The following is a 12241-nucleotide window of genomic DNA, read 5'->3' on the forward strand; positions in this document are numbered from 1 at the left end:
GTGGTATGGAAGCCTTGAAGATGGCCACGATGGTTTCTCTTGAACTGTAGGTAACCTTGAAAGTAAATGAGAGCAAGCTAGATTCTGGAAAAACGATAATTGCTCTCGGTTTCATTTAGCTGTTGTTTACTGTACTTTCTAAACCCAGAAAAGGCATTCTTTAGGTTGAATACACTAAAGAATGTTTCCATTCATGAAATGACTGAAGGGACTAATAGACCCTCTTGAAGACTCCATGCTTTTTAGTTTTTAACAAGTATTGAAATATTGGGTTCTAAAGTCAGTCATTCAAGCTCTGCTATTTACTAACTACATAACTCTATAGCCTTGGTCAGCCTTCAGTTGCCTCAGTCTGTAAAAGGGATATGATAACAATATGTTTTCTTCCTATCTCACCTAAACGTTCAGAGGGTCGAACAAGAAATTGCCTGTGAAAGTTGTTTGTCGACTCTGGTGTTCCATTATTATCAGCTGTTACTGTAGACCGATTTCTCTTCCTCAGCTGCATAACTTTTCATCCCACTGATGTAAGAGCTGTCATTTTTTTGGTGCCAGAAATTGTGTTAGACACTTAACATATATAGTCTAAGTCGAGTCTTGGAATGATTCCATGAGATGGGTAGCATGATTTCCCACCTTTGCAAATGGGGAAATGAGGCTCAGCAAATGAAGTAATTTACTAGGGTCACACAGCTAGAAATGGGGGTGGGGCAGGGGACAAGTGTCTATTTATCTGTGTTGATCAGTTAACAAATTAGTAGGAGATCCACACTTAATAGAAATAATAATGCTTTAAATTTAGTAGATACCTACCATACTGATGGTAGGTATCTACTAAATCTACTATCATACTTTTGGTTTAATTATTCTTTGTAAGACATTACAAACCACGTGATTTGGCAAACTAGACATACTCTAGCATTGTGACTCTCAGAAAATCACTCAAGAAGCTTGTGACATAAGCAGATTCTAGGGCCCAGTTGTCCAAGATCCTAAGTTTGGAGGTCTGAGGAGGGGCCTTGGATCTTCCTTTTGAATAAATTCTTCCAGGAGTTCTCCCAGGTTATTGGGGTGATTGGTGGACCACAACGAAGAAACATTGAGAGTCTGGTTCTTTGGGAGTCTTGGGAGCAGGATTTGTCTCTTTGCATGATGCTTTTAACTATTTCCATACAGTTCTTTCAATTAAATAACATGGTAAGTCTTCTTATGATGACAACATCTAGGCTGATTCACCTGTGGTTAATGCTGAAGGACATTAAAAAAAAAAAATCAACCTCTGATAGTTTTTTTTTTTTTCTATTGACCTTGCAGGAAAGTAAGTGATAATTGCTATAAAACAAAAGCTGAGTAATAAAAAGTTAGGACCTGTTTGAATTTTTGAGCCTCAAAGAGGTGTTAAAAAAATGTCCAGCAGCTTTAAGAATCATTAACTAGGATGTAATATAAAGGGCATTATTAGGGGGATCTTTTTGAAAGTTCTTCTTTTATGAGCAAAAGACATGATCAAACACTTCACAGAAGAAGAAATATATGGAGGTGTCTTCAATTTCAATAATAGTCAAAGAAATAGAAATTAAAGCAGCAATATATTATTTTTTAACCTAGCAAATTGGAGAACATTTTGAAAACTGACAATAGTGTAGGTGACAAGAGTGTATGCACTATTTTAAACACTTTACTTAAATTAACTAATTTAACCAGCACAATGACTTTATTAGGTACACACTATTATTATCCCCATTTTACACACGAGGAAACTGAACACATAGGGGCTTTAGTGTACTGCTGGTGGCATTATCTTTTTATTGGGTAATTTGACACTATGTTCTAGAACCTTGAAAACATTCACCTACTTTGACTCTGTAATTGCACTTCTATGAATTTATTCTGTGGAAACAATAAGAGGTTCATGCAAAAATCTATATACAAGACTGTTCTGGTAGCTTTAAGTAGAATACAAAAACAAAACAAAACAAAACAAAGCAAAACAATTTAGTGCTCCAAGGAGAGAAACGACTAAATAACTGATGGCTTGCTTACCCCTATGATAGAACATAAAGCCATTAAAAAAAATCATGGTTTTAAAAATTATTTAAAACAATGGGAAAATGTTCACAATGGAATGTAAGTTTAAAAAAAAGGACTCAAAACCACATGCACATAACTATTCCATTATTACTCAATGTTAATATAAATCAAATGCCTGGTGATGACTCTAAGACGTTTGTAGGCCATAAGCACTTTTTTGCATCATATCAAAAATACAGAACTCCTACAGAACACCTACTGAATGCTGGCAGAAGACCTCAGACTTCCCAAAAGGCAAGAAACTCCCCAAGTACCTGGGTAGGGCAACAGAAAAAAGAAAAAACAGAGACAAAAGAATAGAGATGGGACCTGCATTTCTGGGAGGGAGCTGAGAAGGAGGAAAAGTTTCCACACACTAGGAAGCCCCTTCACTGATGGAGATGGGGGGTGGGCGGGGGGGAGGAGCCTCAGAACCACGGAGGAGAGCGCAGCAATGGGGGTGCAGGGGGCAAAGCGGAGAGATTCCCACACAGAGGATTGGTGCCAACCAGCACTCACCAGCCTGAGAGGCTTGTCTCCTCACCTGCTGGGGCGGACGGGAGCTGGGAGCTGAGGCTCGGGCTTTGGAGGTCAGATCCCAGGGAGAGGACTGGGGTTGGCTGCGTGAACACAGCCAGAGGGGGCTAGTGAGCCATAGCTAGCCGGGATGGAGTCCGGGAAAAATTCTGGACCTGCCTAAGAGGCAAGAGACCATTGTTTCGGGGTGCACGAGGAGAGGGGATTCCTTCCCCGTCTGCCCACAGAAGACAGAGCACTGCCTAAACGAGCTCCAGAGATGGGTGCGAGCCACGGCTATCAGCTCGGACCCCAGAGCTGGGCATGAAACACTAACGCTGCCACTGCAGCCACCAAGAATCCTGTATGCAAGCACAGGTCACTATCCACATGCTCCCGGGAGCCTGTGCAGCCCGCCACTGCCAGGGTCCCATGATCCAGGGACAACTTCCCCGGGAGAAAACACGGCACACCTCAGGCTGCTGTAACATCATGCTGGCCTCTGCTGCCACAGGCTCACCCTGCATCCCAATTATGAGTACCATACCCCTCCCTCCCTGTGGCCTGAGTGAGCCAGAGACCCCTAATCAGCCACTGTTTTAACCCCCACCTGTCTGGGTGGGGAACAGACACCTGAGGGTGGCCTAAACACAGAGGCTAGGCCAAAAGCAAAGCTGAACTCCAGGAGTTGTGTGAACAAAGAAGAGAAAGGGAAATCTCTCCCAGCAGCCTCAGGAGCAGCAGATTAAATCCCCACAATCAACTTGATGTACCCTGCATCTGTGGAATACCTGAATAGAAAACAAATCATCCTGGAGGAGGAACCAAGATGGCGGAGTAGAAGGACGTGCTCTCACTCCCTCTTGAGAGAACACCAGAATCACAACTAGCTGCTGGACAGTCATCGACAGGAAGACACAGGATCTCACCAAAAAAGATACCCCACATCCAAAGACAAAGGAGAAGCCACAATGAGACGGTAGGAGGGGCGCAATCACAATAAACTCAAATCCCATAACTGCTGGGTGGGTGACTCACAAACTGGAGAACACTTATACCACAGAAGTCCACCCGCTAAATGAAGGTTCTGAGCCCCACGTCAGGCTTCCCAACCTGGGGGTCCGGCAATGGGAGGAGGAATTCCTAGAGAATCAGACTTTGAAGCCTAGTGGGAATTGATTGCAGGACTTTAACAGGACTGGGGGAAACAGAGACTCCACTCTTGGAGGGCACACACAAAGTAGTGTGCGCATCGGGACCCAGGGGAAGGAGCAGTGACCCTGGGGGAGACTGAACCAGACCTACCTGCTAGTGTTGGAAGGTCTCCTGCAGAGGTGGGGGATGGCTCTGTTTCACCGTGGGGACAAGGACACTGGCAGCAGAAGTTCTGGGAAGTACTCCTTGGCATGAGACCTCCCAGAGTCTGTCATTAGCCCCACCAAAGAGCCCAGGTAGGCTCCAGTGTTGGGTTGCCTCAGGCCAAACACAACAGAGAGGGAACCCAGCCCCACCCATCAACAGTCAAGTGGATTAAAGTTTTACTGAGCTCTGCCCACCAGAGCAACAGTCAACTCTACCCACCACCAGTCCCTCCCATCAAGCCTCTTAGATAGCCTCATCCACCAGAGGGCAGACAGCAGAAGCAAGAAGAACTACAATCCTGCAGCCTGTGGAACAAAAACCACATCACAGAAAGATAGGCAAGATGAAAAGGCAGAGGACTATGTGCCAGATGAAGGAACAAGATAAAACCCCAGAAAAACAACTAAATGAAGGGAGATAGGCAACCTTCCAGAAAAAGAATTCAGAATAATGATAGTGAAGATGATCCAGGACCTCGGAAAAAGAATGGAGGCAAAGATCGAGAAGATGCAAGAAATGTCTAACAAAGATGCAGAAGAATTAAAAAACTAACAGAGATGAGCAATACAATAATTGAAATGAAAACTACACTAGAAGGAATCAATAGACTAACAGGCAGAAGAACAGATAAGTGATATGGAAGACAAAATGGTGGAATTCACTACTGTGGAACAGAATAAAGAAAAAAGAATGAAAAGAAATGAAGACAGCCTAAGAGACCTTAGGGACAACATTAAATGCAACAACACTCGCATTATAGGGGTCTCAGAAGGAGAAGAGAGAGAGAAAGGACCCAAGAAAATATTTGAAGAGATTATAGTCGAAAACTTCCCTAACATGGGAAAGGAAATAGGCACCCAAGTCCAGGAAGTGCAGCGAGTACCATACAGGATAAACCCAAGGAGAAACACGCTGAGATACATAGTAATCAAAGTGGCAAAAATTAAAGACAAAGAAAAATTATTGAAAGCAACAAGGGAAAAACGACAAATAACATACAAGGGAACTCCCGTAAGGTTAACAGCTGATTTCTCAGCAGAAACTCTACAAGTCATAAGGGAGTGGCATGATATACTTAAAGTGATGAAAGGCAAGAACCCACAACCAAGATTATTCTACCCAGCAAGGATCTCATTCAGATTCGATGGAGAAATAAAAAGCTTTACAGACAAGCAAAAGCTAAGAGAATTCAGAACCACCAAACCAGCTCTACAACAAATGCTAAAGGAACTTCTCTAAGTGGGAAACACAAGAGAAGAAAAGGACCTACAAAAAACAAAGCCCCCCAAATTAAGAAGATGGTCATAGGAACATACATATTGATAATTACCTTAAACGTGAATGGATTAAATGCTCCAACCAAAAGACACAGGCTTGCTGAATGGATACAAAAACAAGAACCATATACATGCTGTCTACAAGAGACCCACTTCAGAGCTAAGGACACATACAGACTGAAAGTGAGGGGATGGAAAAAGATATTCCATGCAAATGGAAATCAAAAGAAAGCTGGAGTAGCAATACTCATATCAGATAAAATAGACTTTAAAATAAAGAATGTTACAAAATCACGGAAGGACACTACGTAATGATCAAGGGATCAATCCAAGAAGAAGATATAACAATTATAAATATATATGCACCCAACATAGGAGCACCTCAATACATAAGGCAACTGCTAACAACTGTAGAAGAGGAAATCGACAGTAAGACAATAATAGTAGGGGACTTTAACACCTCACACCAATGGACAGATCATTCAAAATGAAAATAAATAAGGAAACAGAAGCTATAAATGACACAATAGACCAGATAGATTTAATTTATATTTATAGGACATTCCATCCAAAAACAGCAGATTACACATTCTTCTCAAGTGTGCACAGACCATTCTCCAGGATAGATCACATCTTGGGTCACAAGTCAAGCCTCAGTAAATTTAAGAAAATTGAAATCATATCAAGCATCTTCTCTGACCACACTATGAGATTAGAAATGAATTACAGGGGAAAAAACGTAAAACACAAACACATGGAGGCTAAACAATACGTTACTAAATAACCAAGAGATCACTGAAGAAATCAAAGAGGAAATCAAAAAATACCTAGAGACAAATGACAATGAAAACACAACAATCCAAAACCTATGGGAGGCAGCAAAAGCAGTTCTAAGAGGGAAGTTTATAGCTATACAAGCCTACCTCAAGAAACAAGAAAAATCTCAAGTAAATAATCTAACCTTACACCTAAAGGAACTAGAGAAAGAAGAACAAACAAAACCCAAAGTTAGCAGAAGGAAAGAAATCATAAAGATCAGAGCAGAAATAAATAGAAAGAAAGAAAACAATAGCAAAGATCAATAAAACTAAAAGCTGGTTCTTTGAGAAGATAAACAAAATTGATAAACCATTAGCCAGACTCATCAAGAAAAAGAGGGAGAGGACTCAAATCAATAAAATTAGAAATGAAAAAGGAGAAGTTACAACAGATACCACAGAAATACAAGCATCCTAAGAGACTACTACAAGCAACTCTATGCCAATAAAATGGACAACCTGGAAGAAATAGACAAATTCTTAAAAAGGTATAACCTTCCAAGACTGAAACAGGAAGAAATAGAAAATATGAACAGACCAACCACAAGTAATGAAATTGAAGCTGTGATTAAAAATCTTCCAACAAACAAAAGTCCAGGACCAGATGGCTTCACAGGTGAATTCTATGTAACATTTAGAGAATAGCTAACACCCATTCTTCTCAAACTCTTCCAAAAAACTGCAGAGGAAGGAACACTTCCAAACTCATTCTATGAGGCCACAACCACCTGTTACCAACACCAGACAAAGATACTACAAAAAAAAGAAAATTACAGACCAATATCACTGATGAACATAGATGCAAAAATCCTCAACAAAATACTAGCAAACACAATCCAACATCAGATTAAAAGGATCATAAACCATGATCAAGTGGGATTTATCGCAGAGATGCAAGGATTCTTCAATATATGCAAATCAATCAATGTGATACACCATATTAACAAACTGAAGAATAAAAACCATACGATCACCTCAATAGATGCAGAAAAAGCTTTTGACAAATTTCAACATAGATATATGATAAAAACTCTCCAGAAAGTGGGCATAGAGGGAATCTACCTCAACATAATAAAGGCCATATATGACAAACCCACAGCAAACATCATTCTCAATGATGAAAAGCTGAATGCATTTCCTCTAAGATCAGGAACAAGACAAGGATGTCAGTCTCACCACTGTTATTCAACATAGTTTTGGAAGTCCTAGCCTCGACAATCAGAGAAGAAAAAGAAATAAAAGGAATACAAATTGGAAAAGAAGAAGTAAAACTGTCACTGTTTGCAGATGACATGATACTATACATAGAGAATCCTAAAGATGCCACCAGAAAACTACTAGAGCTAATCAATGAATTTGGTAAAGTTGCAGGGCACAAAATTAATGCACTGAAATGTCTTGCATTCCTATACACTAATGATGAAAAATCTGAAAGAGAAATTATGGAAACACTCCCATTTACCATTGCAACAAAACGAATAAAATACCTAGGAATAAACCTACGTAGGGAGACAAAAGACCTGTATGCAGAAAACTGTAAGACACTGATGAGAGAAATTAAAGAGTATACCAACAGATGGAGAGATATACCATGTTCTTGGATTGGAAGAATCAATACTGTGAAAATGACTATACTACTGAAAGCAATCTACAGATTCAATGCAATCCCTATCTAATTACCAATGGCATTTTTTATGGAGCTAGAACAAAAAATCTTAAAATTTGTTTGGAGACACATAAGACCCTGAATAGCCAAAGCAGTCTTGAGGGAAAAAACGGAGCTGGAGGAATCAGACTCCCTGACTTCAGACTGTACTACAAAGCTACAGTAATCAAGCCAATATGGTACTGGCACAAAAACAGAAATATAGATCAATGGAACAAGATAGAAAGCCCAGAGGTTAACCCACGCACCTGTGGTCAACTAATCTATGAGAAAGGAGGCAAGGATATACAGTGGAGAAAAGACAGTCTCTTCAATAAGTGGTGCTGGGAAAACTGGACAGCTACATGTAAAAGAATGAAATTAGAACACTCCCTATCACCATACACAAAAATAAACTCAAAATGGATTTGAGACCTAAATGTAAGACCGGACACTATAAAACTCTTCGAGGAAAACATAGGAAGAACACTCTTTGACATAAATCACAGCAAGATCTTTTTTGATCCACCTCCTAGAGTAATGGAAATAAAAACAAAAATAAACAAATGGGATCTATGAAACTTAGAAGCTGTTGCACAGCAAAGGAAACCATAAACAAGACGAAAAGACAACCCTCCGAATGAGAGAAAATATTTCCATGCAAATCAACGGACAAAGGATTAATCTCCAAAATATATAAATGGCTCATGCAGCTCGATATTAAGAAAACAAACAACCGAATCCAAAAATGGGTAGAAGACCTAAATAGACATTTCTCCAAAGAAGACATACAGATGGCCAAGAAGCACATGAATAGCTGCTCAATATTACTAATTATCAGAGAAATGCAAATCAAAACTATAATGAGGTATCACCTCACACCAGTTAGAATGGGCTTCATCAGAAAATCTACAAACAACAAATGCTGGAGAGGGTGTGGAGAAAAGGGAACCCTCTTTCACTGTTGGTGGGAATGTAAATTGATACAGCCACTATGGAGAACAGTATGGAGGTTCCTTGAAAAATTAAAAATAGAATTACCATATGATCCAGTAATCCCACTACTGGGCATATACCCAGAGAAATCCACAATTCAAAAAGACACATGCACCCCAATGTTCATTGCAGCACTATTTACAATAGCCAGGTCGTGGAAGCAACCTAAATGCTCATCGACAGATGAATGGATAAAGAAGTTGTGGTACATATATACAGTGGAATATTACTCAGCCATAAAAAGGAACGAAATTGAGTCATTTGTTGAGACGTGGATGGATCTAGAGACTGTCATACAGAGTGAAGTAAGTCAGAAAGAGAAAAACAAATATATATTAATGCATATATGTGGAACCTAGAAAAATGGTACAGATGAACCTGTTTGCAGGGCAGAAATTGAGGGACAGATGTGGAGAACAAACGTATGGACACCAAGGGGGGAAAGCCACGGGAGGGTGTGGGTGGGGGTGTGATGAATTGGGAGATTGGGATTGACATGTATACACTGATGTGTATAAAACTGATGACTAATAAGAAAAAAAAGAGATAAATGGAAAAGAAATGAAGGAAACAGTAGCAAAGATCAATAAAACTAAAAGCTGGTTCTTTGAGAAGATAAATGAAATTGATAAACCATTAACCAGGCTCATGAAGAAAAAATGGGAGAAGACTCAAATCAACAGAATTAGAAATGAAAAAGGAGGGCTTCCCTGGTGGCGCAGTGGTTGAGTGTCTGCCTGCCAATGCAGGGGACACGGGTTTGAGCCCTGGTCTGGGAAGATCCCACGTGCCATGGAGCCGCTGGGCACGTGAGCCACAATTGCTGAGCCTGCGCATCTGGAGCCTATGCTCCGCAGCGGGAGAGCCCTTGATAGTGAGAGGCCCGCGCACCGTGATGAAGAGTGGCCCCCGCTTGCCGCACCTGGAGAGGGCCCTCTCACAGAAACGGAGACCCAACACAGCCATAGGAAAAAAAAAATGAAAAAGGAGAAGCAACAAGTGACACTGCAGAAATACAAAGGATCAGGAGAGATTACTACAAGCAACTATATGCCAATAAAATGGACAACCTGGAAGAAATGGACAAATTCTTAGAAAAACACAACTGAGACTGAACCAGGAAGAAATAGAAAACATAAACAGAAAAAACACAAGCACTGTAATTGAAACTGTGATTAAAAATCTTCCAACAAACAAAAGCCAGGACCAGGTGGCTTCACAGGTGGATTCTATCAAACATTTAGAGAAGAGCTGACAACTATCCTTCTCAAACTCTTCCAAAATATAGCAGAGGGAGGAACACTCCCAAACTCATTCTATGAGGCCACCATCACCCTGATACCAGAAGCAAACAAAGATGTCACAAAAAAGGAAAACTACAGGCCAGTGTCACTGATGAACATAGATACAAATATCCTCAACAAAATACTAGCAAAGAGAATTCAACAGCACATTAAAAGGATCATACACCATGATCAAGTGGGGTTTATCCCAAGGATGCAAGGATTCTTCAATATACGGGAATCAATCAACGTGATACACCATGTTAACAAATTGAAGGATAAAAACCATATGATCATCTCAGTAGATGCAGAGAAAGCTTTTGATAAGATTCAACACCGATTTATGTTAATAACTCTCCAGAAAGTGAACAAAGAGGGAACCTACCTCAACATAATAAAGGCCATATATGATAAACCCACAGCAAACATCATTCTAAATGGTGAAAAACTGAAACCATTTCCTCCAAGATCAGGAACAAGACAAGGTTGTCCACTCTCACCGCTATTATTCAACATATTTTGGAAGTTTTAGCCACAGCAATCAGAGAAGAATAAGAAATGAAAGGAATCCAAATTGGAAAAGAAGAAGTAAGACTGCCAAGAAAAGGGAATTATATGACAAAGGAGGAGAGCAGGCAATTAAAGAAGGTGGAGCAGGTGGCGGTTTTGGCTCCCCCATGGACATCTTTGATATGTTTTTTGGAGGAGGAGGCAGAATGCAGAGAGAAAGGAGAGGTAAAAATGTTGTGCATCAACTCACAGTAACCTTAGAAGATTTATATAATGGTGCAACAAGAAAACTAGCTCTGCAAAAGAATGTGATTTGTGACAAATGTGAAGGCCGAGGTGGTAAGAAAGGAGCAGTAGAGTGCTGTCCCAATTGCAGAGGTACTGGAATGCAAATAAGAATTCATCAGATAGGACCTGGAATGGTTCAGCAAATTCAGTCTGTCTGCATGGAGTGCCAGGGCCATGGGGAGCGGATCAGTCCTAAAGATAGATGTAAAAGCTGCAATGGAAGGAAGATAGTTCGAGAGAAGAAAATTCTAGAAGTTCATATTGACAAAGGCATGAAAGATGGCCAGAAGATAACATTCCATGGTGAAGGAGACCAAGAACCAGGACTGGAGCCAGGAGATATCATCATCGTTTTAGATCAGAAGGACCATGCTGTTTTTATTCAACGAGGAGAAGACCTTTTCATGTGTATGGACATACAGCTGGTTGAGGCATTGTGTGGCTTCCAAAAGCCAATATCTACTCTTGACAACCGAACCATAGTCATCACTTCTCATCCAGGTCAGATTGTCAAGCATGGAGACATCAAGTGTGTGCTAAATGAAGGCATGCCAATTTATTGTAGACCATATGAAAAGGGTCGCCTAATCATTGAATTTAAGGTAAACTTTCCTGAGAATGGCTTTCTCTCCCCGGATAAACTCTCTTTGCTGGAAAAACTCCTACCTGAGAGGAAGGAAGTAGAAGAGACTGATGAAATGGACCAGGTAGAACTAGTGGACTTTGATCCAAATCAGGAAAGACGGCGCCATTACAATGGAGAAGCATATGAGGATGATGAACATCATCCTCGGGGTGGTGTTCAGTGTCAGACCTCCTAATGGGGCCAGTGAATAGCACTCACTGCTGGCATTTTATTTGCAGTAGTGATTGAGTGAAGGACTATAGTCATAATATGCTCACTACTTGCTATTGTTTGTTTTAATATTCAACTATAGTAGTGTTTTAAAAGTTAAATGAAGAATAAACTCAAATATAAAACAAACAAAAAAAAAACAAACAAAAAAAAACAAACCAGATGGCATAGAAATCTGATTGCAGATGACATGATACTATACATAGAAAATCCTAAAGAAGCTACCAGAAAACTACTAGAGCTAATCAATGAATTTGGTAAAGTAGCAGGATACAAAAGTAATGCACAGAAATCTCTTGCATTTCTATACACTAATGATGAAAAATCTGAAAGAGAAATTAAGGAAACACTCTCATTTGCCACTGCAATGAAAAGAATATAACACCTAGGAATAAACCAACCTAAGGAGACAAAAGACCTGTATGCAGACAACTATAAGACACTGATGAAATAAATTAAAGATGATACAAACAGATGGAGAGATAGACCATGTTCTTGGATTGGAAGAATCAACATTATGATAATGACTATACTACCCAAAGCAATCTACAGATTCAATGCAATCCCTTTCAAGCTACGAATGGCGTTTTTCTCAGAAGTATAACAAAAAATTTCACAAT

The 12241-nt window shown here is 40.1% G+C and overlaps 1 pseudogene; it reads left to right on the forward strand.

Moving 5' to 3' along the window:
* Positions 1–10568: 10568 nt before the first annotated feature.
* On the forward strand, positions 10569–11657 carry LOC137765996 (dnaJ homolog subfamily A member 1 pseudogene; annotated as a pseudogene).
* Positions 11658–12241: the final 584 nt, after the last annotated feature.

The sequence above is a fragment of the Eschrichtius robustus genome, chromosome 1 (assembly GCF_028021215.1).
Source record: "Eschrichtius robustus isolate mEscRob2 chromosome 1, mEscRob2.pri, whole genome shotgun sequence".
NCBI lineage: Eukaryota > Metazoa > Chordata > Mammalia > Artiodactyla > Eschrichtiidae > Eschrichtius > Eschrichtius robustus.